Here is a 27,980-nt window from a genome sequence, read left to right on the forward strand (position 1 = left end):
AGCTGGTTAAATACTACGAACTGGACCTAATGCCTAGGACTCAAATAGCTATAACAGCACAAGTTAAGGTCAGGCATAACTTTAATAGTTCAAGTTATATGAAACTGTCTCAAAATATCTGAGGTCACATGTGTTTATGAGGAGGGGGTTATATATGAAATTAAATGGCAATGAGTTAAAGACTTGAGGTTGAGAGATGGGTATTTAAGGGTTGATGTAATTTTCTATTTCTGGATATCTTTCAAAATTTTCATAATAAAGAGTTAAAATAAAATAAGACAAAATAAACATTTTAAGTTACCAAGTTCTAACATGTTCAGACCTGCAAATCAGAGGGCCACTGTAGGCTAACCATGCCTCTCCTAGATTCCTCACTAATGTTTACTGTCTGCCTAAACTACTCATGAGAGAAAACTCAAAGAAAAGAAAACAAATCTGCTCCATTATATACTCTCATTCAATTATGCAATTTTTCTACCAACTTCCTAACTTAGAATTAAAAGTAACTGGGATGGGAAAAGAACAAAATAAGATGGCATTGAAAATAATTAAAAGAAGCCTAGTCTATTTGTCAGAAAACCTGGGCTCTACTCTGAAGTCAGTTTTTTTCCTTAGGCATATGAATCTAGATCAGCAATTTTCAACTAATGTGCTGCAAGAATTTTTAAAACATGTAATACTTGACTGCTTAGGGGCACTGATCTCTGTTCACTTCAACTGTCAAATAAAAAAATGACAGCAGCCAATATAACAATAGCCATCTGATGTGAATGAACCAAAATTATACCTTCTGTTTTGTCAGATTGGCAAAAAATATATTTGGGCTGTGCTGCAGAATTTTAGTAATTAGTTTATGTGTGTCACAAGATGAAAAAGGTTGAAAACCGCTGATCTCAATAAATCATTGGGCATTAGTTCCCTTGACCATAAAATAGGAATGATAATTCAATTACTCCTTTTCACATATAATTAGAGTAGAAATTATGAGAAGGTGAAGATAAATTGAAAAAGGTAAAGGGACACCTGAAGTCTCTTTCCTTCTACAGAGCTGCTATGACAATCAAGTAGGTAACATGTAAAACGACTTCTGAAGAACAGGGGCCTGCGGCCCCCTTCACACACTGGCTACACCTCTCCTCCAGCTTCCACTCCTCACTCCTCCCTGCAGCCGGCCCCCTGCAGGGCCCCTCCCCACCCACACCAGGTTCCTCCTCACCTGGCTTCCACTCCGGCTGCTGCCTCCTGTGTCATGACCCTACTCCTTTCTGTACACACCTCAGTATTCTGTTCCCATCTCCCTCCCTTCAGAATTCAATTGTTTTCTCTTTTGTAACCTTGAGTATTTGGTAAAAACACATTGGTTTGCACATTCATGCTCTGTACTGTGGTTAGTTTACCCCACTAGACTATAAATTCCTTTAAAGCACAGATTAATCCATTCATCATCCACACAGTAAGTAAGTGCATGGTTATCAGATAAAATACAAAGCAAGGAATTTACAGATGAATAAGCTCCTAGTAAATCTCTCTTAAACCTCCTTAAAATACCTATATACAGTCATCTGAAACAAAGCAAATATTCAACAGATAAATGTCAAGTGAAACACAGAAGAACAAATAAACAAAAATAATCTAGAGGCCATGAAAAAAATTTGCAATACCAATCATTATCCCAACAGGATTTTAAAAATTTAATCTATAAAATTTACAGCAGGTGGGAAAAAAAGTTTTGCTAAGACTTTGAAAAAAGAGACATTAAGGTACAGATATTAACAAAAAATATTAAGTGTTATGATATTAATAGTGTTGTAAAGTACCCAATTCACAATTCTGCAGGTTTTCGTAGAGGCACGTAGTCCAAATAAGTTTTGAAAAGTTTTATTAGAGGAGGAGATTTATTAAATATGCTAGCCGCATATGGCTGACACAGGGCAACAGTCCCAAATTGTGTGCAAGCCCCCAAAATAGTTCAGGGGCTGCTTATATATCCTTGCTCACACACGGGCGGGGGAGAGCATGACATCATGGCACAGGCTGACAACATTTGTTTAGGGGATACGCCGAAGCATTAAGACTTTTAAGGTAGCGTGCGGAGGACCCGGGTTCGATTCCCGGCCAGGGCACATAGGAGAAGCGCCCATTTGCTTCTCCACCCCTCCGCCGCGCCTTCCTCTCTGTCTCTCTCTTCCCCTCCCGCAGCCAAGGCTCCATTGGAGCAAAGATGGCCCGGGCGCTGGGGATGGCTCCTTTGCCTCTGCCCCAGGCGCTAGAGTGGCTCTGGTCGCAACATGGCGACACCCAGGATGGGCAGAGCATCGCCCCCTGGTGGGCAGAGCAGCGCCCCTGGTGGGCGTGCCGGGTGGGTCCCGGTCGGGCGCATGCGGGAGTCTGTCTGACTGTCTCTCCCTGTTTCCAGCTTCAGAAAAATGCAAAAAAAAAAAAAAAAAAAAAAAAAAAGAAAAACAAGACTTTTAAGGTAACACAATCAAAGATGTTTACAAATCTTTCAGGGTTCATCTTCCCTCACTAGCCTAGAGGTATATTACCCCCAATAAGGGGGAGGAACTACAAGTCAATGTAAGGTGGTATGTAAATTCTGCCTCCTATTTTTTTTTAAATAATTTTATTTTTAATGGGGCGACATCAATAAATCAGGATACATATATTCAAAGATAAAAACTCCAGGTTATCTTGTCGTTCACTTATGTTGCATACCCATCACCCAAAGTCAGATTGTCCTCTGTCACCTTCTATCTAGTTTTCTTTGTGCCCCTCCCCCCCTTTCCCTCTCCCTTTCCCCCCTCCCCCCGTAACCGCCACACTCTTATCAATGTCTCTTAGTTTCACTTTTATGTCCCACCTACGTATGGAATAATGCAGTTCCTGGTTTTTTCTGATTTAATTATTTCACTTTGTATAATGTTATCAAGATCCCACCATTTTGCTGTAAATGTTCTGATGTCATCATTTCTTATGGCTGAGTAGTATTCCATAGTGTATATGTGCCACATCTTCTTTATCCAGTCATCTATTGATGGGCTTTTTGGTTGTTTCCATGTCCTGGCCACTGTGAACAATGCTGCAATGAACATGGGGCTGCATGTGTCTTTACGTATCAATGTTTCTGAGTTTTTGGGGTATATACCCAGTAGAGGGATTGCTGGGTCATAAGGTAATTCTATTTTCAGTTTTTTGAGGAACCACCATACTTTCTTCCATAATGGTTGTACTACTTTACATTCCCACCAACAGTGGATGAGGGTTCCTTTTTCTCCACAGCCTCTCCAACATTTGCTATTACCTGTCTTGTTAATAATAGCTAATCTAACAGGTGTGAGGTGGTATCTCATTGCAGTTTTGATTTGCATTTCTCTAATAACTAACGAAGATGAGCATCTTTTCATATATCTGTTGGCCATTTGTATTTCTTCCTGGGAGAAGTGTCTGTTCATGTCCTCTTCCAATTTTTTTTATTGGATTGTTTGTTTGTTTGTTTGTTTGTTGTTGAGTTTTATGAGTTCTTTGTAAATTTTGGATATTAGGCCCTTATCTGAGCTGTTGTTTGAAAATATCATTTCCCATTTAGTTGTCTGCCTCCTATTGAAAGAGAAGTTTCTTGGTTAACCTTTATTTTAGATTTAAAACTGAATGACCCATTGTTCTTGCAAGCCAGAAACTTCTACATTCTTCTCTCTCTGCTCCCTAAAGGAGGGACGGGACAGGAAGCCTGATAAGAAAGCCTGACTTTTCCTCCCAGAATATCAATATCAATTTTCAGCTTTTTGATACCTTACAACAATCCCCACTGATTCTATTTCCTAAGTCAAATCCTTTACTTAATTTACTGAAGAGTATGAGGCTGCTGTTTAGGGATATTAACTTATAACATGTAACAGATATTTAACAGACAGGAACAAACCTTACTATAAAATTGATTAAACATGGTACAAGACAATATTAAAGTAAGAGGACTAGTCGCCGCAGACAGTAGGATTGTTAGTGAGGGTGACTAATTAAACATTCTTTGAAAACCAGTTTTCTGACTGTTCAAATTCTTTTTTTTTTCTCTGTACAAACCTCCTACAACCTGCACAAATCTTCTGCAATTTACATAAACCTTCAACTTTCATGAACTTTCTTATCCAGAAATAACTGGCTTTTATAACAACTTGTTTTTTCCTTTTTTTTCAAAAATATTTCCATACCTTTTATTATTAAAACCATACAATTCCTTTCTAGTCAGAATTCTTAATTTAAAAAATCTTAACCTTTAGTAACAATTAAGTTGGCTTTCGTTTTATCCTTAGTTTCTCTTTTCCCAAAGTGTGATAAAAAGAAGTGTTCAGTGAGTTTCTTCATACATTCACCGTACGTAGACAACCAGCTTCCAGTTTGTGGTTGGAGTAGGGCACACCGTTTTTCTACCTTAGCAGCAGTGGGAGTGGTGAGGATCACAGTGTGTGGACCTGTCCATGTGAAAGTCAGTCCTTGGGTAATGTATTTAATCTCCTGGTAATGCTGAAAGTGCCTCTTGGACAGTCTTTGAACAGTTTGCTGAGTAACCTGTAATTCCTGCAAGTACTTAGGAAAAGGGTGGTTACATTTCTTTTACTATTTGATTTATGCAATTTATTCACCTTGAACCTTTGGGTACCTGTGGGCACAATATAGCTTCAAATTAGTTTCTTTTTTTTTTTTTTTTTCTTTTTCATTTTTCTGAAGCTGGAAACAGGGAGAGACAGTCAGACAGACTCCCGCATGCGCCCGACCGGGATCCACCCAGCACACCCACCAGGGGCGGTGCTCTGCCCCCCAGGGGGCGATGCTCTGCCCATCCTGGGCGTCGCCATATTGCGACCAGAGCCACTCTAGCGCCTGAGGCAGAGGCCACAGAGCCATCCCCAGCGCCCGGGCCATCTTTGCTCCAATGGAGCCTTGGCTGTGGGAGGGGAAGAGAGAGACAGAGAGGAAAGCGCGGCGGAGGGGTGGAGAAGCAAATGGGCGCTTCTCCTGTGTGCCCTGGCCGGGAATCGAACCAGGGCTCAAATTAGTTTCTAATTAATATTGGGTTTCTTTCCTACTAGCTTTGAGACTGTGGACACAAATGCAGGTCCAATACTAGAATGGGCAAGCTAAACATGGAAAGAATTCTACATAGCAATTTCCTAACAACTGTCAATTATTTTATTAAAGTCTATTTTAAATGTTTACTTGGGAAAATTCCTTTCTTCCCTGTTTTTTTAAAAATAATTTCCTTATTTTGCTTAGTATTCACTTGAGCATAAACTAAACATTCAGATATTATGTCTTCTGTAATAGATTCTAAGTTTGGCTTTTCTAATTATTCCTTTTCTGTTGGCCAAATCTTTTTCTAATTGGTTTCGAATAAACCTTTGGCAATAAGGGTCCCAAGACCCCACTGGTTCTGGATGGCATCTATTTATTTGAATTACTATGTTCCGATTTTGAGGCAGACTGAAAAAATATACAATTAACAATAAAATTAAAATAGCTAATGTTAACAAATACTATAACAAGCATCTTAATACAATAAAATGACTAAAGCCTACTAGATTATTAAACAAAAATAAAATTCTAACTAATTTAACAGGATTCAAAATAAAATTCTTACAATCACAAATGTTCTTAACATGTTAACGTAATTTTACTAAGTCTAAGAAATGTCCTAAAGCAGTGGTCCCCAAACCCCAGGCCGTGGACTGCTACCGCTCCATGAGCCATTTGGTGCCAGTCCGCAGAGAAAGAATAAGTAACTTACATTATTTCCATTTTATTTATATTTAAGTCTGAATGATGTTTTATTTTTTTTAAATGACCAGATTCCCTCTGTTACATCTGTCCAAGACTCACTCTTGACGCTTGTCTCGGTCACGTGATACATTTACGCGTACCACCCTAAAGGCCGGTCTGTGAAAATATTTTCTGACATTAAACCGGTCCGTAGCCCAAAAAAGGTTGGGGACCACTGTCCTAAAGAACAGGAGTTACACATATTCAGGAAAAGTCCACAAGGCATTAGAGTTGTGGTCACATTCTACACTTTGCAGCTAGAGTCCAAGTCCTAATGACCACTGCTTCTAGCTGGAATTAGGAGCAGGTCCCAGCCTACAATAGGCATGGGGCATTGAGACAAAAGGAATAAAGGAGACACTATACATTAAATAAAGCAATAAAATCAGACTGTCAATACCCACAGTAGAGATCTTCGAGGGATAAAAATAACTCAAATATTCAGGCAAGGCATAGTAGATGGCCCTTATATTCACAAGAAATGAGATCAGTTTACCTGTTACTTGGAAGAAATACCTTAGGCTCATGAATGATGTTGTGAGATGGGGCCAATGGCCGGCTTTGGGCAGCTTTTATCCTTCAGTGCAAATCCCAGTATGCTGGGCAAGGTCAGGTCACAGGTAGCTGGAGCAGGGCTAGAAGAGACTGAACCCTCCCTCCATGGAGCGAGGGGGCAGCTTACCTTCTTGTGTCCCTCTTTCCACATCAAAGACATGTCCCCTAGTGGGGCCGAGAAGCCTGGCAGGCCTCAGTTCAATGACCTTTCTTTCCACTCTTGAAGCAGGGCCCTGATGGAATCTTATGAAGCCCTTTCTGGACGCTGGAGCCTTTAAGAGTGTATGCCAAAAGCTGGTATTTCCTGACCTCTTTTGGGCCTATTTGCCTTTTCTGTTACTACCTTGGTCATTATAGACCTTAAAAGCCATGCTCAGAAGATCTCACTGAGGGGCTTGGGAGCCATTTTCTATCTATATAAACTTTTGGAAAAAAGATAAAAGCAACGTTATTAGCTGGATCATTTCAAGAAAAATAGGTTTGGGTGTCTCCTCTAGAATTCCAGAATCTCTTCTCTGCTAAATGATTCAGTACATTAGTATTCAAAAGAAATTTTAACAAAATCATGATATTTGCAGGAGTTCCAAGATATGACTAACATTACATAAAAAGACATTATTAACAGTTCCTAATATTTAAACTAAGATTCCAATATTACAGGACTATAAAACAGTAAATAAAAGAATTAACAAAAGGCCTTTGAAACAATATATACATTTTAATATGGAAAATACTTTTATACAATAAGGGATTCTTGGTATAAACTATCCAGCTGGCAAAGAGATATTAATTCTTTTGACTTACAGTAATTTCAATCATGACGGGTGGGGTGGATGCCTGAGGGAGGAGCAGACTCCCACCAGAACTGAGAGCTTGCTGCTTTTACCTTCTTTTTTTTCCTGCACTTTGTCCTGTATCCAAGCCTCTTAGCAAGACAATAGGGCTTCTCCTTAGCAGGACTTGAATCAATTTGCCACCTGTAAACTAACTACCTTGCTTTGAGCAGCTAAATACAATTTTCACAAAATTACTTTCCCAATAGTGAGTTGCTTTAGCCTATATGAGGTTTCCAATTTTTCCCACAATTCCCTGAAAATTCCCTTTTACAGTTTTTACCATTATTGTTAATGCAATGGGTCTTCCTTATGAACTCCATGTCTTTTACGTAACTGCAAGACTTGGAGGAGATTCTATTACCCCTCGGCCCATGAGAGTGTTGGAATTTTTCTCTAATTTTTACACCAGTGGGGGCTGTAAGGTCGGAGGATAATGGGGGCAAGCAGGACCACTGGTCCTGGCAGGGCCCCTGCCTGCGGCTGCCCACTGAACCCTGCCCTGACTGCAAACAGCCCAGTCACTGGCGGAGTGATTGCCCCTTTGGGCAACAGGTATTTCCTCGGCGCCTCTACGTGGAGGACAAGCCGCCCGAATGGGGAGGCCAATCCAGCCAGGTGGGTGCATCGCTCAAACTCCTAGGACACGGCCTGGACTCGGAGAACCCAGGGTATGCTGCAGCAAGTGGGTAAGTCCATCTCATCTCCTTTTTATACCACTCCTAACATGCAGTTTTGCCTCAAGCTTGCCTCCTTACAGGACCACTGGCAGTCGGAACCACTGGACTCCATTCATCTCCAGCTCACCAAAAGGCTGGACCCTACAAATCCCCCTATTACTCCCCCCCCCTTTTTTTAAATCCTTACAGGACCGCATCCGCGAAGTTTCTCAACTCAAGGCCACACAGATGTTCCTCCTGACACCCCTCAAAACCACCACCTTCCGATCTCTCCCCCTCCCCACGATGCCCCTATTCAGCAGGAAGTAGCCAGATGAATAAATGGCGCCCCTTTTTCTATTTAACACAAAAGGTCAGAATGTAAGGTCGGTGGATAATGGGGGATGGTCACGTGGGGAACTCAGACCCCCGAACTTTGGCTAGGACCGCCCACAACCAAGCGCACCAAAGGAGGCTTCACAGGAACCGTTTGGAAAAAAGCGACCGTCTGCCAGCCAGTGAGATTTCACCACGTCATGTTAGCTCAACTTCCCTAGAGGGACCCCTTTAAATATCTGCCACGTGGTTTAATCCTTGCGACTTCCCTGGCCTCCATCTTTCCTCGGGGCCAGGGAACCTCGCTGGGCGGGATGTGCGCTCTGTACTCAATAAAGCCTTTTGTTATTCCACACTTTGCGGCTCCGGCCCCTTCCTTCCTTCTTGGCGGGAAAAATACCTTACAGGGGCAACAAGTCATTATTCCCAACACACGGAGAGCTTATTTTTAATTTCATTTCCTGTAATTCTATTACTTATGATTCTATCACTCCTTCTGGAGCTGCAATTTAAGAAACTGCCAATTATCTAGCATGGTCCACACCTACAGTTTGTTAATTTCTAAATTCTTTTTCTCTTCTTTAAGATTTTTTTTAAAGCAAAGTTCTAATTGTTAATACTATTCCTTACCTGTAATTTCCAAACAGGCAAAACCTCCTTTGGTCCGCTGGTGGACATTTGAAATTAATTTCTATTCTATGTTTTAGTTATTTTATTCTTACCTCATTGCTCTTTCTCCTCTGCCTGCACACAGCAAGCTGAATCCTAACCTAACCATGCATCTGGAGGTGGCGCTGGGGCTCGCCTTTTGGTGCTCAGCCTTCTGCTTGATGTTTGCCTTCTGCTTGGGTGCGCTGTGGTGGCGAGGGCAGTCCACGGCTAGGAGAGGAGGCATGTCCACGTTCGCCTCTCCATGGCTGCACCCCGACGCCACCGTTCCACACACCGCGTGTCCCCGCTCAGCTTCTCTCTTCTCTTTCACTTAAATCGCTTACTTGCCAGCCTTTTCTCCTAGAGGCTGGAGAAATACTTTCCCGGCTGTATTCCCTATTGCAATACGTACATTGATTTCTTTCTGAGTTCTAATTTTTTCTTTCTAATCTCTTTTCTGTATTAGATATAAGTCTAGCTGGACTAGGAAGACGTTATCACCCTTTCTGTATTGAGCAAGCTTTTAACCATTGTGGTGGATCTAATGTTAAATTTAGCCATTGATCAATGTTTGGAAACTGATCAGGGTAGCCTGGATCCTCAATTACTATATTCCAGACTTAAAATCTTCTACTAGCCGGAGATTAAAACTCCTAATTGCCGGCCATCCTATTACTAAAATAGGCCATTCTGATTCACAGAGATAGCGTAGCCTTTTCTTGGACCATTTAATTCCGTATTTATGGCTGTCTCCATAAGCTTCTTGAAAGTGCTTTAAAAGACAACCTAAAGGGATCTTCTGTGAACTGGCCCCTCCTCCCATATTTAATAGCTAAGGTTACTAATTACAGAATTAAGACTACTTCAGAAAAATCCAGAAATCACCAATAAAAACAATAGGATAAGACAGATAATTAACTAACACCTAGAATAAAAGTGTTTGACTATTGAGATATTAATTATTATACAAGACAAGGGGAGAAACCTAGCAGGGCGCCCTGAAGCTAGTTTGAGAACAAAGAGAATAACAGTTTTCCACTTAAGATTGCTTTTTAGTCAGAAGCTTCCAGTTTTAACACAGAAGACCGAAGCCAGGCTTTAAAACACACATTTAGACATTAAACAAAGGACTTATATACAAACACACTTACACACACACACGCACTTTCATAGATGGGGAAGGGTTTCCTTCCCCTCGTGGCTTCTCAGGTGTATGCAGGCCGCATCCCTGCAAGGACTTTAGATTTTAAACCCAGGTATTTTAGACAAAAGGAAGGAGAACAAAGAAGAATGCAATCTTGATAAATACAAAGGTGTCCCTGAAAAGTCCTGAGACAGGACTGATTGGCTCAGCATCAACTCAGTCCCTACTCAGGTTTCCTCCCGAGAACATCACCAAACGTGGAGACAAGTTTTTCAAATCAATAAAGTAGCTGGTTTCACCTACACACCGAAGTTTCAAATCAGTAAAATAAAAGATCCAGCCCTGGCCGGTTGGCTCAATGATAGAGCGTCGGCCTGGCGTTCAGGAGTCCCAGGTTGGAGTCCCAGGTTCGATTCCCAGCCAGGGCACACAGGAGAAGCACCCATCTGCTTCTCCACCCCTCCCCCTCTCCTTCCTCTCTGTCTCTCTCTTCCTCTCCCACAGCCAAGGCTCCATTGGAGCAAAGTTGGCCCGGGAGCTGAGGATGACTCTGTGGCCTCTGCCTCAGGCGCTAGAATGGCTCTGGTTGCAACAGAGCAACGCCCCAGATGGGCAGAGCATCACCCCCTGGTGGGCATGCCGGGTGGATCCCGGTCGGGCACATGCAGGAGTCTGTCTGACTGCCTCCCTGTTTCCAACGTCAGAAAAATACAAATTAATTAATTAATTAATTAATAAAAGATCCATTCCACTTACGCCTCTGGAGTTTCAAAAATTAGTAAAACAAAGGGTTTGTTTTACCTACAGGTTGCCAGAGTTTCAAATCAGCAAAACAGAAGATCTATTTCACCTACACCTGGGAGTTACAAATTAGTGAAACCACAAAACTAGATTGGCCACAGATCTAGTTTGATCTTACCAACAGGCTACCAGTGTTTCAAATGAGCAAAACAGTAGATCTGCCTCACCTACCCAACGTCTACTTTACCTACAGCTAGTCCAAGACCAGTACTAGTTCTAAACCGAAAATCAAAAGCAAGTATTCAGAGGAAAGCTAGAACATAAAACAAAAAGAGTTGGCTTGCTTACTTCCTTGATTTCTCTGCCAAATTATCCAAATTGTCAAATTTTGGAACCGGGGGTGTCTACCGGGGAACTGTCCAGACCCCACAGGAAGACCGGGAGCCCTGGAAGTCTCAGGTGGCGCCTCTCCTCGATCTTCAAGCAGGCCCTGGGCAGCCCCCCAGAGAGTCCATCAGATTTGGGGTGCCTCTACCCGGTGACACGAAACACCATAGGTCCCGCGTGGGCGCCAAATGTTGTAAAGTACCCAATTCACAATTCCGCGGGTTTTCGTAGAGGCACATAGTCCAAATAAGTTTTGAAAAGTTTTATTAGAGGAGATTTATTAAATATGCCAGCTGCATATGGCTGGCACAGGGCAACAGACCCAAACTGTGTGCAAGCCCCAAAAATAGTTCAGAGGCTGCTTATATACCCTTGATTACACATGGGTGGGGGCAGCCCATGGCATGGGCTGACAACATTTGTTTAGGGCAGGGGTCTCAAACTTGCGGCCCGCCGAACAATTTTGTGCAGCCCGCAGACTAATCCACGAAGTTCAAAATATTTTGGATAAAATTAAGTAAGCCTAGGGGCCTACTTGTATTTTTCATTTCTCTAGCATCCTAGCTAGATATTAGCTTAGTTAACAGCAGTTGTGATGTGAACTACAGTTTCTGGTCGTTTTGTGACACTGAGTAAACTGCATGTACGATTGTGCTTGTTGTACTCATTTTTTTTTTTTGTTTTCAACTGCAGTGAGAAAAGTGTTGCATAACAGTTGCCTTTTGTAGACCTAGTGTGGCCGCCAAACGGCTGTAATCTTGCTCTGCGGCCCACATGCTGAGTTGAGTTTGAGACCCCTGGTTTAGGGGATACACCGAAACATTAAGACTTTTAAGGTAACACAATCAAAGATGTTTACAAATCTTTCAGGGTTCATCTTCCTTCACTAGCCTAGAGGTATTTTACCCTCAAGATTCCAGGGAGGGCCCTGGCCGGTTGGCTCAGTGGTAGAGCGTCGGCCTGGCATGCAGGAGTCCCGGGTTGAATTCCCGGCCAGGGCACACAGGAGAAGCGCCCATCTGCTTCTCCACCCCTCCCCCTCTCCTTCCTCTCTGTCTCTCTCTTCCCCTCCTGCAGCCAAGGCTCCATTGGAGCAAACTTTGCCCGGAGCGCTGAGGATGGCTCTGTGGCCTCTGCCTCAGGCGCTAGAATGGCTCAGATTGCGGCAGAGCCACACCCCAAGATGAGCAGAGCATCGCCCCCTGGTGGGCATGCTGGGTGGATCCTGGTCGGGCGCATGCGGGAGTCTGTCTGACTGCCTCCCCGTTTCCAACTTCGGAAAAGTACACACACACACACACACACACACAAAAAAAAGATTCCAGGGAGGGGGAGGAACTACAGTCAATGCAAGGTGGTATGTAAATTCTGCCTCCTATTGAAAGAGAAGAAGTTTCTCAGTTAATTTTTATTTTAGATTTAAAACTGAATGACCCATTATTCTTGCAAGCCAGAAACATCTACATTCTTCTCCTTCTCCTCTCTAAAGAAGGTAAGGGACAGGAAGCCTGATAGGAAAGCCTGACCTTTCCTCCCAGAATATCAGTATGAATTTTCAGCTTTTTGGTACCTTACAACCATAGTAGAAAGGCCAGAAAAAAAACCCAACTTTAAAGTAGAAGCCCTGGGGGAAAAGACAGCTTTAACTATGTATACAAATTTAATGTTTCAAAAGCAAATATCACAAGAGTGACAAAAGAAAATTGAACTAAAGGTCCTGCATTCCTTCAACCACACTCCTACACTCACCCTGCCTCATCCACAGTCACCTCTGGTTCTATTCTGATGCCTCTCAAACCTGCAACCAAGACTTTTGTCCCAAATCTCAGACCTGACCATTCAAAGGCCAAGGGAGAACTCTATTGAGATGTTCCAAGGGCATGTCAACACCAAATGGAAAACTCTTTCCTTCTCTCTAGTTCCTCGACTGGTAAATGAACCACTTCCTCTCAGACGTCCAAGCTAAAAACAGAGTCTTTATGAACTCTCTCTCCCTTAACCTCTCCATAGGAAATTGGTGGGGTCCTGCCAAAGCTTCCTCCTTCAGTTGGCTTGAATCTATTCTCCTCCCTTTTCTTCCCCTGTTGGTAGGGCTTTAATCCTCAGCCTCATCTTTCCCGTTTGAATAACTCCACAGCCTCCTCACAGTATTCTCTGACTTCCTTCAATCAGCTCATTCATGACTATCCTGTTTCAGGAGCGATCTTTCTAAAATGTAAATATACTTAAGGTATTCCCCTGCTTAAAACCTTGGAATGATTTTCTACTTCAGAAAAAACTCCTCACCTTAACATAAGAGGTCCTTGATGATCCAGCCCTTGCATGCCCGAGCCTCTTCTTTCGTCACTCCCCACCACCAACAGCCCCGTACACACATATACGCACCCAGTGCTGCCTCCACCTTGAACAACGTATAGCTTCTTGTACTCAAAACTCCCACTCATCCTTCACCATGCAGCTCCAACGCCATCTCTTCTAGAAAGCCCTCCTGACAGGTCTCAGCCTTGTGTGACATAGGTATTCTTCCTAGCGTGCTACTGTTACTTATCCACATCATATTACTTATTACATTATATAGTTAATTTGCTTTTCAGTTGATTGTGAACTCCTTGAAAGCAGGAGCTCTTGAATGAGTTAATGGATTCTTGATTGCCAACAAGTTAATGTAACTAGATTCTATCAATGTAATTAGTTGAGTTTTTGGAAGGTATTGACTACATCTTATTCATTTCAGTCCCCCCCCCCTTGCATATAACATAAAATACTACATGCATTTTGAACACTCAATAAATACACATTGAGTGACCCCACTAAAACTTTTTTACTAAAACCCCAGACAGCTAACACTTTCTTATGATTAGAATAGTCTTTCCTCCTGATGTCTGTGTTAAAATATGGTTTGACTGTATTTAGAAAGACTAATGTACAAAGTTCACCTCCTGTTTTTCTCCATATGACCCTTGTTCTTCTAATCCACCCTCCTTATTGATCAGTCTGTTTCATCTGCCTCTACCATTTCACACTCTACTTGGTGAATGAATCAAATATTTTGTAATCCCTTGCTCTCACTGCAACAAGTCAGAAGTTTAAGGAACATTTCTGTCCTAGAATCATTTACAAACAAGGAAATACATTCAGAAAAGATAAGTAGCTTACTAAGGTACCAATACTTGGCAAATTGTTGGCCAAGTTGGAAACCAGGTCTGACTAAAACAGTGATGGCTAATCCATGGTACTTCCCAGAAACTGGGGGCATGAACCAAAAGCCATATATGCAACAAGTATGGTGCAAATTAAGTGAATTTAAGACTATCTGATATTGTTATAAGGCTTTCATTAGCATATGGTTTAAAAAATATACCATGCATTTTTCCAATTCAAGATGCCTTTCTTTTTGTGTGTGTGTGACAGAGACAGAGATAGAGACAGACAGACTGGAAGGGAGAGAGATGAGAAGCATTGAACAAGAATTGATATTCTTTGTTGCAGCACCTTAGTTGTTCATGGATAGCTTTCTCATATGTGCCTTGACCGAGGGGCTACAGGAGAGAGAGTGGCCCCAATGCTCAAGCCAGCGATCCCACGCTCAAGCTAGTGAGCCCACACTAAAGTCAGATGAGCCTGCGCTCAAGCTGGAGACCTTGGGGTTTCAAACCTGGGTCTTCTGAGTCCCAGTTCACTGTGCCACTGCCTGGTCAGGCTGGGAAGCCTTTCTTATAAAATAAGGTATATAAAAAGTTACAAGTATGCGTTTATAAACAACACTTATGAGAAGTCAACTATAGCTGCCTTGGAGACAGCCTCCTTCACCGAAGTTTTAGCAACCCTCCAGAGCCAAAGGAGAGGTCTGTAATGTCTGAAAAAGGAATTCCAGGTGTCTGTGAGGTCGACATTAGTTATGAGTGATGACAGGGATTCCAAGGTATCCAAGTGTGCAGGCAAACTCAGTCTCAACATCCCTGGGAAAAGAGCTACAAAGAGATTCCAGCTGCAGAGAATAATATCACAGCAAAAGACTGATTTCATCAGCTCAATAAAAAAACTACAGGAACACATTCCTTCTCAGGACTGTTTATACATTCAACACATTGTAGAGAATAGAGGAAATAGGTTTTGCTGGCTAACAACGAGCTTCTGATATAGGTGTGATATATAGCCTTTAACGTACAGGTTGGCCAGAATACACTGGACTTCTTCAATGCCCATGTCTTCCACTTGCATGAATTTCAAAGTAACTAGAAAAGCAGAGATAACTGGTGCATTTAACAAGTACACTTCCTTATAAAGATTCTTGTCGGTGATGATCTTTAGGTTTTCAACGATAAGATACCACAGCAAATTTAAAAAGGTCATGTCCTTTGTCAGAGCCCTGTTCAACAGGAGATTGCTTTTGCTCACAGCTTTGATTACTTCAACAAACTGCATGAGATACTTTTTCAAAAGCTCAATGGTTGGGCCATGACGGGTTAGCTCACTCAGAGTATCATTTCAAAACACCAAGGTTGCAGGTCTGCTTCCTGGTCAGGGCACATATGGGAAGCAACCAATGAGTGCACAACTAAGTGGAATACAGATGAATGCTTCCCTCTCTCTCTTTCCTCTTCCTCTCTCTGACTTTCTAAGAAATCAATAATAAAAAATAAATTTTCAAAAAGGCTCACTCGGTGGCATATGACCAAATGGCATTTTTACTGGATGTAAATATATCAGAATAATCCTTTTGATCTTCTGATTTAAATGATGACAGTGCTCAAAGGTGAAGGACAGGTACTCCTCAGCTTGCTTAAAGTAACTACCAAACGGACCCTTTTGTCCATGTTTGTCACACTCTGTGCCATGCTACTATCACCTTTCAGGTTTGGACTGTCAATGGCTCTGATGAGGGGTTTACCAAATGGAGTTTGCTGATCTTTTTCTTTTTTTCTTTTTTTTCCTCTGCATTTCTCTGAAGTTGGAAACAGGGAGGCAGTCAGACAGACTCCTGCATGCGCCTGACCGGGATCCACCCGGCATGCCCACCAGGGGGCGATGCTCTGCCCATCTGGAGCATCACTCTGTCCCAACCAGAGCCATTCTAGTGCCTGAGGCAGAGGCCCCAGAGTCATCCTCAACGCCTGGTCAAACTTTGCTCCAATGGAGCCCTGGCTGTGGAAGGGGAAGAGAGAGACAGAGAGGAAGGAGAGGGGGAGGGGTGGAGAAGCAGATGGGCGCTTCTCCTGTGTGCCCTGGCTGGGAATCGAACCCGGGACTCCCGCACGCCAGGCCGACACTCTACCACTGAGCCAACCCCCCAGGGCTTGGAGTTTGCTAATCTTAAAGTAAATCTTGAATAACTGATTCTGGAATTCTGTGATCTCTATCAAAAGCTAGACATCAAATCTTTGATCAGAAACCACTGTTATAACCATCTCTATTAAGAAAATTGAATACTGCCTTTACTGTTTGATCTTGTTCTCCCCTTTGCAAGGATTATATAATGTAGTGTTCATACAACCATGTATTGCTTAATTTTTCCAGAGTATACTATTTCCTCCAGCCTGATAATGGATGACTAAAATGCAATCCCCAGTAACAATACCTAAAATGTTAAACATTCTTTCTGTGAAACCTTATTCCTATACTTCAGTTAACAAACGTTTACTGAGATGGGTATGATTCATCAAGTGCCTTCAAAGAACTAGCAACTTAGCAGGGGGAGAAGACAAGAAACTCTATATACTACGTGATGAAATAATAAGAGTCATACAAAAGGTATGAAAAAAGATATGCAGGAATTGCAGAATTACATTCAAAGGCTACATAAAGAAAATTACATCAGAATAAGTCTTAGAAGTAAGACTCCCACCGTGGGAGGGGGAAAATGAGTGTTTTGAGCAGAGAAAATAAGATAACAAGAAATCTCGAAGTAGAAGAGGATAACACATTTAGAAAATATTAAGCAATAGCCCTGGCAGGTTGGCTCAGCGGTAGAGCGTCGGCCTAGCGTGCGGAGGACCCGGGTTCGATTCCCGGCCAGGGCACACAGGAGAAGCGCCCATTTGCTTCTCCACCCCTCCGCCGCGCTTTCCTCTCTGTCTCTCTCGTCCCCTCCCGCAGCTAAGGCTCCATTGGAGCAAAGATGGCCCGGGCGCTGGGGATGGCTCTGTGGCCTCTGCCCCAGGCGCTAGAGTGGCTCTGGTCGCAACATGGCGACGCCCAGGATGGGCAGAGCATCGCCCCCTGGTGGGCAGAGCGTCGCCCCATGGTGGGCGTGCCGGGAGGATCCCGGTCGGGCGCATGCGGGAGTCTGTCTGACTGTCTCTCCCTGTTTCCAGCTTCAGAAAAATGAAAAGAAAAAAAAAAAAAAAAAGAAAATATTAAGCAATAAACATAGCCAGAGTAGATGGAAATAATAGCACATAAAACTGTAAAAACATAATTATTCAACCTCAGAGTTCTAAGTAACCTAAACAATCTGCTAAAATTTCGTGCAAGAACCCTTTCTACTACATAAATAAGAAAAGGCTGAAGGAAGCATATTCAGCATGGGAGAGTACAGAACTCCAAAAGTCTGATCCTCCAAAAAAGTAATGAGAAAGACTGGAAAAATGCAAAACCAACCGTTTCAGAAATCTGAAAATTAACCAAAGACCTACAACAATCCAGGAAACATTTATCCAAGAAAAACAGCTGACTTTCAGTAAGAAGAACAAGATTTACAGCATTTAATTCTCCTCATTTCCTCCACCCAGCTCTACGAAGACTTGGAAACCAACAACTGCAAACATGGTAGCTGTGAACAACAGCAGCCCAGCAGCCACTTAAGAAAGAAGAACAGGTTCGGAGCTCCCCAAACCCACATCTCCAGAGAACTGTCACTACTTAACCTATCTAGCTGCTCACTGGAAAAGCTGCATGCTCAGGGCTTATCTTTATTGGATCTGAATCAGAGCACTCTCAATGTGAACAATCCTATCCCCAGGGCAATTGTTAAAAATATTGAGAAATTTTCTTTTAAACTTTTTTTATTTAAAATTTTTAAAATTTCAACAGCAATTGATATATTATATTAGTATCAGGTGTACAACATAGTCGTTACACATTTATGTAACAAGGGATCACATGATTAGTACCCCCAACACCATAGTTATTACAATATTATTGACTATATTCCCTATGCTGTTCTTTATAACCCCATGACCATTTTGTCACTGCCCATCTGTACTTCCTGATCCTAATCCCTTCACCTTTTTCATCCATCCCCCCACCCATCCCCCACCCCTCATCTGGCAACTATCAGTCTGTTCTCTGAGCTATGAATTTGTTTCTCTTCTGTTTGTCCATTTTGGGTTTTTTTAATTCCACACATAAGTGAAATCATATGGTATTTGTCTTTCTCTGTTTGACTTATTTCAATAGCCGCTGGGTCCACTCATGTTGTCACAAATGGTAAGATTTCATTCTCTTTATGTCCAAGTAATATTCCATTGTGTGTGTATAGTAGACACTTAGGTTGCTTCCATACCTTAGCTATTGTAAACAATGCTGCAGTGAATATAAAAATGCATGTATCCTTTTTTTTTTAATTTTATTTTTTACAGAGACAGAAAATGAGTCAGAGAGAGGGATAGACAGGGACAGACAGACAGGAACGAAGAGAGATGAGAAGCATCAATCATTAGTTTTTCATTGTGCATTGCAACACCTTAGTTGTTCATTGATTGCTTTATCATATGTGCCTTGACCGCGGGCCTTCAGCAGACTGAGTAACCCCTTGCTGGAGCCAGAGACCTTGGGTCCAAGCTGGTGGGCTTTTGCTCAAACCAGATGAGCCCACGCTCAAGCTGGCGACCTCGGGGTCTCGAACCTGGGTCCTCTGCATCCCAGTCCAACGCTCTATCCACTGCGCCACCGCCTGGTCAGGCGCATGTATCTTTTTTGAATAAGTGTTTTAAACTTCTTCAAATAAATACCCAGAAAAGGAATTGCTGAGTCATAAGGTAATTCTATCTTTAACTTTTTGAGGAGCCTCTATACTGTTTTCCATAGCGGCTGCACCAATGTGCAATCCCAACAGTGCACAAGGGTTCCCTATATTCCTCAACCAATACTTATTGTTTGTTGATTTATTGATAATAGCCATTCTGACAGGTATGTGATGATATCTCATTGTGGTTTTTATTTCCATTTCTCTGATAATTAGTATGACATTGAGCATCTTTTCATGTCTTTTGGGCATCAATATGTCCTTTGGAGAACTATCTATTCAGGTCCTCTGCCCATTTTTTACTTAGATTGTCTTTTTGGTGCTAAGCTGTAAGAGTTTCTTATAAATTCTGTATATTAACCCCTTACTGTATGTACCATTGCCAGGTATCTTCTCTCATTCATTATGTTGTTTTTTCATTTTGTAGGCTGCTTCCTAAAAACTTTTTAGTTTCATTTCATATATATAGGTCTTGATTTTTTTTTTTTTTTTTTTTTTCTGAAGCTGGAAACGGGAGAGACAGTCAGACAGACTCCCGCATGCGCTCGACCGGGATCTACCCGGCACGCCCACCAGGGGCGACGCTCTGCCCACCGGGGGCGATGCTCTGCCTCTCCGGGGCGTCGCTCTGCGGCGACCAGAGCCACTCTAGTGCCTGGGGCAGAGACCAAGGAGCCATCCCCAGCGCCCGGGCCATCTTTGCTCCAATGAAGCCTTGGCTGTGGGAGGGGAAGAGAGAGACAGAGAGGAAGGAGGGGGGCGGGGTGGAGAAGCAAATGGGCGCTTCTCCTATGTGCCCTGGCCGGGAATCGAACCCGGGTCCACCGCACGCCAGGCCGACGCTCTACCGCTGAGCCAACCGGCCAGGGCCAGGTCTTGATTTTTTTTTATATATTTTTATTTTATTTATTCATTTTTAGAGAGGAGAGAGAGAGGGGGAGAGAGAGACAGAGAGGGAGAGAGAGAGAATTGGGGAGGAGCTGGAAGCTTCAACTCCCATATGTGCCTTGACCAGGCAAGCCCAGGGTTTCGAACCGGCGACCTCAGCATTTCCAGATCGACGCTTTATCCACTGTGCCACCACAGGTCAGGCCTAGGTCTTGATTTCTTATTCACTTAGCAACACTGTTTTTTGATGGGAGCATTTACCATATTTTTCGCTCCATAAGACGTACTACTTTTTTTCCTCCAAAAGTGGAGGGGAAAATGCCCACGTGTCTTATGGAATGAAAAACATGGTATTTTATTAAATATTTTAGCACACCATTTGGTTCAGAATATTTTTTTTCTTATTTTCCTCCTTAAAACCCTAGGTGTGTCTTAGGGTCAAGTGTGTCTTATGGAGCGAAAAATAGGGTAATCCATTTACATTTAAACTTATTATTGATAGGTATAGTTACTGCCATTTTTTAATTCATATTTTTAATCTTTTCTTCTTTTTCAAGAAGTCCCTTTAACATTTCTTGTACTATTAGTTTGGTGGTAGTAAATTCCTTTATTTATTTATTTATCTTTGTCTTGGAAGCTCTTTATCTCTCCTTCCATTCTAAATGATAGCCTGGCTTGGTACAGTAATCTTGGTTGTAGTTTCCTTGTTTTTCATCACTTTGAATATTTCATGCCAATCAGCTGACAGTCTTATCAGGGCTCCCTTGAACATAACTCCTTTTCTCTTGCTGCTTTTAAGATTCTCTGTTTGTCTTTAACATTGGCATTTTAATTATGTGTCCTGGTGTGGGCCTCTTTGGAACTCTGTTAGTTATTATCCCTTCAAACAGGTTTTTAATCCCTTGCTCTCTCTTTTCCTTCTGGAACCCCTATGATGTGAATGTTGGTATGCTTGATGTTATCACAGAGGCCCTTTTAAACTATCCTTGTTCTTTTTAATTCTTTTTTCTTTTTGTTGTTCTGATTGGGTGTTTTCTGCTACGTTATATTCCAAATCATTGATTCAATCCTCTGCTTCATCTACTCTGCTGTTGATTCCATCTAATGTATTCATTTCATTTATAGTATTCTTCTCTTCTGACTGGTCCTTTTTTATGTTTATATCTCTCTGTTGGAAGTTCTCACTGAGTTCATCCATTCTTCCCCTAAATTCACTACAACCAGGTGTTTTGAATTCTGCATCTCGTAGACTGCAGTACTACTTCCCTCCATTTTGTTTATTTACTTTTTTTTTTTCATTTTTCTTAAGTGAGAAGCGGGGAGGCAGAGAGACTGACTCCTGCATCCGCCCCAAACAGGATCCACCCAGCAAGCCCACTAAAGGGCGATGCTCTGCCCACTGGGGCCATTGCTCTGTAACTCAGCAACCAAGCTATCTTAGCACCGTGGGTAGACCATGGAGCCATCCTCAGCACCCGGGGCCAACTTGCTCCAACTGAGCTATGGCTACAGGAGGGGAAGAGAGAGACAGAAAAAGGAGAGGGGGAGGGGTGGAGAAGCAGATGGGCGCTTCTCCTGTGTGCCCTGACTGGGAATCAAACCCAGGACATCCACAAACCAGGTCAACACTCTACCACTGAGCCAACTGGCCAGGGCCTTGTTTAGTTCTTTTTCTAGATATTTTTCTTGTCCTTTCATCTGGGACATGTCTGTTTCCCCATTTTGGCTGCCTGTATTTGTTTCTATATAGTAGGTACATCTGCTAAGTCTCCCAGGCTTGGCAGGGTGGCCTTATGTATTAGGTGTCCTGAGTGGCCCAATGGCACAGTCTCCCTGATCATCTGAGCTAGGTACTCCAGGGGTGTCCTTTGTGTGGGTTATGTGTGCCTGCCTGTTGTAGTATAGCCTTATTTGCTATTGTCACATCAGTGGATGGAATTCACCCTTATGCTGACTGACTTTAAGGACTGGCCATTAGTACAATGGTTGAGCTGTTGTGTGGGGGCTGACTCCATGAAGTGGATTTCACTACTGTGGAGCTCTGGTGCCTACTGAATCCACCCACTTGGGTATGTTGTTTGTAGAGCTAACTAGGTAGTACTCTTGTGTGATCTGAAACTCATCACTGGATTTATTGATTCTGAGGCCTCTTAGAGGGGCTCTGGTGCAGGCCTAGATTAGCTGCTGTTTGTGCCTGGCATGGGGACACCATAGGAGCTACAAAGTGATCTGTAATTGCTAGCTGCCTGTGCTAGGCTTGGAGGTGCCCACGAAAGGCAATGCTGCCAACCAAGGCTGGCTGCCACTAGTGCCAGACTGAGAACCACTTAACAAGACGTACAGGGTATGCAGAGGCCAGGTGCTGCTTGTGGTTTGTGAACCTTTGAGAGATTTTAGGGAAGTCCAAGGCATGGACCAAGGCTACCACTTGTAATAGCCACTGAGAGAGGTTCAGCCTGTGCATGAGTTGGATAGGGTGGGTTCTCAGGGAATCACAGAGTGTGGGGAGTTTGGTGGACACTCAGATTTAGTCTGCCTGCACTTGCTGGCTTTATAGGGGAAAGGTTCAACAAAGGAACAAAATGATTGAGAGCTTCCCCTCCAGCCCTGTCCCTAAAACCAGACAATGCAGTCCCTCCCATATGTCCCTAATGCTTTTTGAGCTGCTGCCCAGCAATGGAACTCAAAATGAGTATGTCTGCCACCAAGTAAGGAATGCCTGGGACTCCAGCAGCCCTCCACCTCACCCAGGTGAAATCCCTGCTGATTTTCACAGCCAGATGCCGTGGGGACTCCTGTTCCCAGCACTGGTGCTCTGGACTGAAGAGCTCAGTGTGGGGATCAACGCCTAACTCAAGGGGGACCTCTGCAGCCACACTATCCCTCCCAGTTCTTAAATGCCAGGTATGGGTGTGGAACCAGCCCATTTCATATCTCTGCCCCTCCTACCAGTCTTGACTTAAGTTTCTGCTTTATACTCTTAGTTATAAGAGTTCTGTTGAGTTAGTCCTCAAGTGCTTCTCAATGGTGGTTGTTCTATAGTTTAGTTGTAATTCTGAGGTGGTCATGAGAGGAGGTGAGCACAGCTTTTACCTACTTTACCATCTTGACCAGAAGCTGAGAAAATTGTTTAATTAGCTGTCTGCAGTGACAATCATAGTTGGGGCAAAAAGACATTGATCAAAAACTTAAAAAACTGAGAAATGAGTTGTATATACAGGGCTTAGAAAAGTTCCAATATATTCTTGAGAATCTAGAAGGCTTGCAAATGCCCAGGAAAGACCTGGAAAGGCCCTCACCTCTCACCTCTGGCAAACCTTGATGTTCTGTACAAACAGGAAGTGAGAGCTAAGGCCCAATGTAAACTTCTGGTACATGAAGAGAGCCAAAATACACACACACACACACACACACACACACACACACACACACAGCCTCTCAGCAGAGGCTCGGAGACTTGTGATTTCAAGACATTTAAGGAAATCTAGATGACCACTAGACTAACAGACACTTCAGGGATTACACAGGACAAAGAATACAGACTTGACACAGTTAGACACAAAAAGTAACAAAACAAATAGAAGCAACAACAAACTTTGGAGGAGATGATTTTGATTTCCACAGTAGCCACATAATATTAGTGTCAATTACTCAACAAAAAACTATGAGACACACAAAGAAACAAGAAAATATTGCCCACACACAGACACACAGGCAGCTGCAAAGCCAAGGTGGGCTGAGGCTCAGACAGCAGATGCATGTGTCCTCCCAGCAACAACCTCCTCTCGTGTGGCCTCTGAACGCTGTGTGCTGGCAGGGAGAGAAGCCAACTGAGGACCCTAAGGCCCGAAAACACGACCTGCTGGTGAGCGCCCGCATGTAGGAGTAACAGCACATCACAGGCTCTGAGGGGCAGGCCAGCGAAACCCAGAGATCTGTCACTTAACCCTCAGGAAAATGTCCCGAGAATAGCAAAGCCCAGTCAGCACAGTTTAGCCTGGTCGAACAGTGGACTCACAAGACACTCGAGGCAGGAAAAGGGCATCAATAGAAACTATCCCTGAGGAAGCCCAAATGTTGGACTTACTAGACAAAACCTTTTTAATTTTTTTTTATTTATTCATTTTAGAGAGGAGAGAGAGTTAGAACGAGAGAGAGAGAGAGAGAGAGAGAGAGAGAGAAAGGGGGAAGGAGCAGGAAGCATCAACTCCCATATACGCCTTGACCAGGCAAGCCCAGGGTTTTGAACCGGTGACCTCAGTATTCCAGGTCAACGCTTTATCCACTGCACCACCACAGGTCAGGCAACAAAACCTTTAAATAAGCTATTGTAAATATGTTCAAAGAACTAAAGAAGACCACATCTAAATAATTTATTAATTATGAGAATTAATTCTCACCAATAGGGAATATCATTAGAAATAAAAATTATTTTTTTACAAAAGAAAGAACCAAAGAGAAATTCTAGAGTTGAAAAATACAATAACTGAAATGACAAACTCACTAGTGGGGCTCAACAGCAGACTTAAGCTAGCAGAAAAATCAGCAAACTTAATAGATCAATTTTCTGTTCTGAAGAACAGAAATAAAAATAATCAAAATGAACTGAGCCTCAACCTATAAGATATCAAATATACCAAAATATGCATTAAAAAATCCCAGTGAATGCCCTGGCCGGTTGGCTCAGCGGTAGAGCGTCGGCCTAGCGTGCGGAGGACCCGGGTTCGATTCCCGGCCAGGGCACATAGGAGAAGCGCCCATTTGCTTCTCCACCCCTCCGCCGCGCTTTCCTCTCTGTCTCTCTCTTCCCCTCCCGCAGCCAAGGCTCCATTGGAGCAAAGATGGCCCGGGCGCTGGGCATGGCTCTGTGGCCTCTGCCTCAGGCGCTAGAGTGGCTCTGGTCGCAATATGGCGACGCCCAGGATGGGCAGAGCATCGCCCCTGGGGGGCAGAGCACCGCCCCTGGTGGGCGTGCCGGGTGGATCCCGGTCGGGCGCATGCGGGAGTCTGTCTGACTGTCTCTCCCTGTTTCCAGCTTCAGAAAAATGAAGAAAAAAAAAAAAAAAAAAAAATCCCAGTGAAGACAGAAAGAAGGAAAAATTAAATTTATATAAATAAATGGCTGAAAACATCCTAAATTCAATGAAATACAAGGAACTAGATCAGTGGTAGTCAACCTGGTCCCTACCGCCCACTAGAGGGCGTTCCAGCTTTCATGGTGGGCAGTAACGGAGCAACCAAAATATAAATAAAAAGATAGATTTAACTATAGTAAGTTGTTTTATAAAGATTTATTCTGCCAAACAGCGAAAATCCAACATAAAGTACTTGGTAAGTAATTATTATTATATGCTTTAACTTGCTTTAACTCTGCTTTATAAATTTTATAAAGTACCCTGGCCGGTTGGCTCAGCGGTAGAGCGTCGGCCTGGCGTGCGGGGAACCCGGGTTTGATTCCCGGCCAGGGCACACAGGAGAAGCGCCCATTTGCTTCTCCACCCCCCCTCCTTCCTCTCTGTCTCTCTCTTCCCCTCCCGCAGCCAAGGCTCCATTGGAGCAAAGATGGCCCGGGTGCTGGGGATGGCTCCTTGGCCTCTGCCCCAGGCACTAGAGTGGCTCTGGTCGCGGCAGAGCGACGCCCCAGAGGGGCAGAGCATCGCCCCCTGGTGGGCAGAGCGTCGCCCCTGGTGGGCGTGCCAGGTGGATCCCGGTCGGGCGCATGCGGGAGTCTATCTGACTGTCTCTCCCTGTTTCCAGCTTCAGAAAAATACAAAAAAAGAAAAAAAGAAAAACTAAAAGACATAAGACACAGAAAAAATAGGATGGCAAATGTAAATCCCAATGGACTAGTAATTACATTAAATGTAAGTAAATGAATAAAACACTCAAGAGGCAAGAATGACTGTGCAGCATTATTTACAATAGCCAAGATTTGGAAGCAGCCAAAGTGCCCATCAGTAGATGAGTGGATAAAAACGCTGTGGTACATTTACATAACGGACTACTACTTGGTCATGAAAAAGAAAATTTTACCCTTTGCAACAGCATTGATGGACCTGGAAATCATTATGCTAAGTGAAATAAGCCAGGCAGAGAAAGGCAAGTAACAACTTCAATTATATGAAATCTAATGAACAAAATGAACTAACAAGCAAAACAGAGACAGAATCATAGAAAGAGAACAGGCTGACAGTTGTCGTGGTGTGGGTGAGCTTGCATGAGGGAGGGGTTAAGCAAAAAAAAAAAACAAAGAGTAAAAACTTATGGACACAGACAACAGTGTGGCGATTGCTAATGGGGAGGAAGGGAATGGGAGGAGGTGGGGGAGAATATGAGGGGATAAATAGTGATGGCTGGAGGCCTGACTTGGGGTGGTAGAAAAAAAAAAGAATAAATGTGCAAATATGAGTGACCTGTCAAGCAGCCAAGAAACTGTAACTGGTCAGCTTACAAAACAATCAATCTAAGATCTGTTTTTGTCTGACCAGGTGGTGGCGCAGTGGATGGAGCGTAGGACTGGGATGCCGAGGACCCAGGTTCGAGACCCCGAGGTCGCCAGTTTGAGCACGGGCTCATCTGGTTTGAGCAAAAGCTCACCATCTTGGACCCGAGGTCTCTGGCTCGAGCAAGGGGTTACTCAGTCTGCTGAAGGCCCATGGTCAAGGCACATATGAGAAAGCAATCAATGAACAACTAAGGTGTCGCAACGAAAAACTGATAATTGATGCTTCTCATTTCTCTCCATTCCTGTCTGTCTGTCCCTATCTATCCCTCTCTCTGTCTGTGTAAAAATACATATATATAAAAATAAATAAAGGGAATCATATAATATGTGACCTTTAAGAAAAAACAAACAAACAAAAAAAAGATCTGTTTTGCCTGACCAGGCGGTGGCGCAGTGGATAGAGCATCGGACTGGGATGCGGAGGACTCAGGTTCGAGACCCCGAAATTGCCAGCATGAGCGCAGGCTCATCTGGTTTGAGAAATAAAGAGAAAAAAAAAGCTCACCAGCTTGGACCCAAGGTCGCTGGCTCGAGCCAAGGGGTTACTCGGTCTGCTGAAGGCCCCCGGTCAAGGCACATATGAGAAAGCAATCCATGAACAACTAAGGTGTCACAATGAAAAACTGATTATTGATACTTCTTATCTCTCTCTGTTCCTGTCTGTCTGTCCCTGTCTATCCCTCTCTCTGTAAAAAAAAAAAAAAAAAGATGTTTTACATTATTTACTAAACTGATTTATTCAACCAATATTTAATCAAGTTTCTGAAATATAACAAGTACTGTACAAGGCAGTGACAAAAAGATAAATAAGGCATTGTGATATTGTGAAATAATTACAAATAGAATATACAGGTGGGTTAAACCAGGTCTACATTTGTGAGTACATGAATTTATTCTTGTATTGTTACTTAATTATTGTATTATTTGTTTGTTTTTTTTGAGAAAGACAGGAAGGGAGAAATGAGAAGCACCAACTCATAGTTGCAGCACTTTAGTTGTTCATTTATTGTTTCTCATACATGCCTTGATGGGGGGGTGGGGGGGGGCTCCAGCAGAGCCAGATCCCTGGCTGGAGACCTTGGGTTTCAAGCCAGTGACCTTTGGGCTCAAGTCAGTGACCATGAGATCATGTCAATGATCCCATGCTCAACCAGCAACCCCACGTTCAAGCTGGTGAGCCTGCACTCAAGCCGGTGACCTCGGGGTTTCGAACCTTTAACCTTAGCACCTACTTCGACACTCTATCCACTGTGCCACCACCAGTTAGGCTGTATTATTTATTTGTATTACAACTGTAAACCTACTTTAGTCCACCCCTGTATATTAGGTCTTCATCCCTAGTTCCTAGAACAGATCTCATAATCCTTGGAATTTCTTGATAGAGATGAGCGGAGCATCTTTTGTTATACATAATAAGCCCCTTTCAACCACACCTTGGAGGGAGGCGGGCTGGGTGCAAAGGAACCAACCCCTGACCGCAGAGGAGAAAGGGTCTGTAGATTAC

The 27,980-nt window shown here is 43.2% G+C and overlaps 1 protein-coding gene and 1 pseudogene across 1 annotated transcript in view; both read right to left on the reverse strand.

Annotated features, from left to right (window-relative positions):
- The window catches only part of TPST1 (tyrosylprotein sulfotransferase 1), a 107,488-nt gene that overhangs the window by 74,893 nt on the left and 4,615 nt on the right, over window positions 1-27,980 (reverse strand). The gene's annotated exons all lie outside the window — the stretch shown is intronic.
- Window positions 15,198-18,356, reverse strand: LOC136404317 (PCI domain-containing protein 2-like; annotated as a pseudogene).

The sequence above is a fragment of the Saccopteryx leptura genome, chromosome 4 (assembly GCF_036850995.1).
Source record: "Saccopteryx leptura isolate mSacLep1 chromosome 4, mSacLep1_pri_phased_curated, whole genome shotgun sequence".
Lineage (NCBI taxonomy): Eukaryota > Metazoa > Chordata > Mammalia > Chiroptera > Emballonuridae > Saccopteryx > Saccopteryx leptura.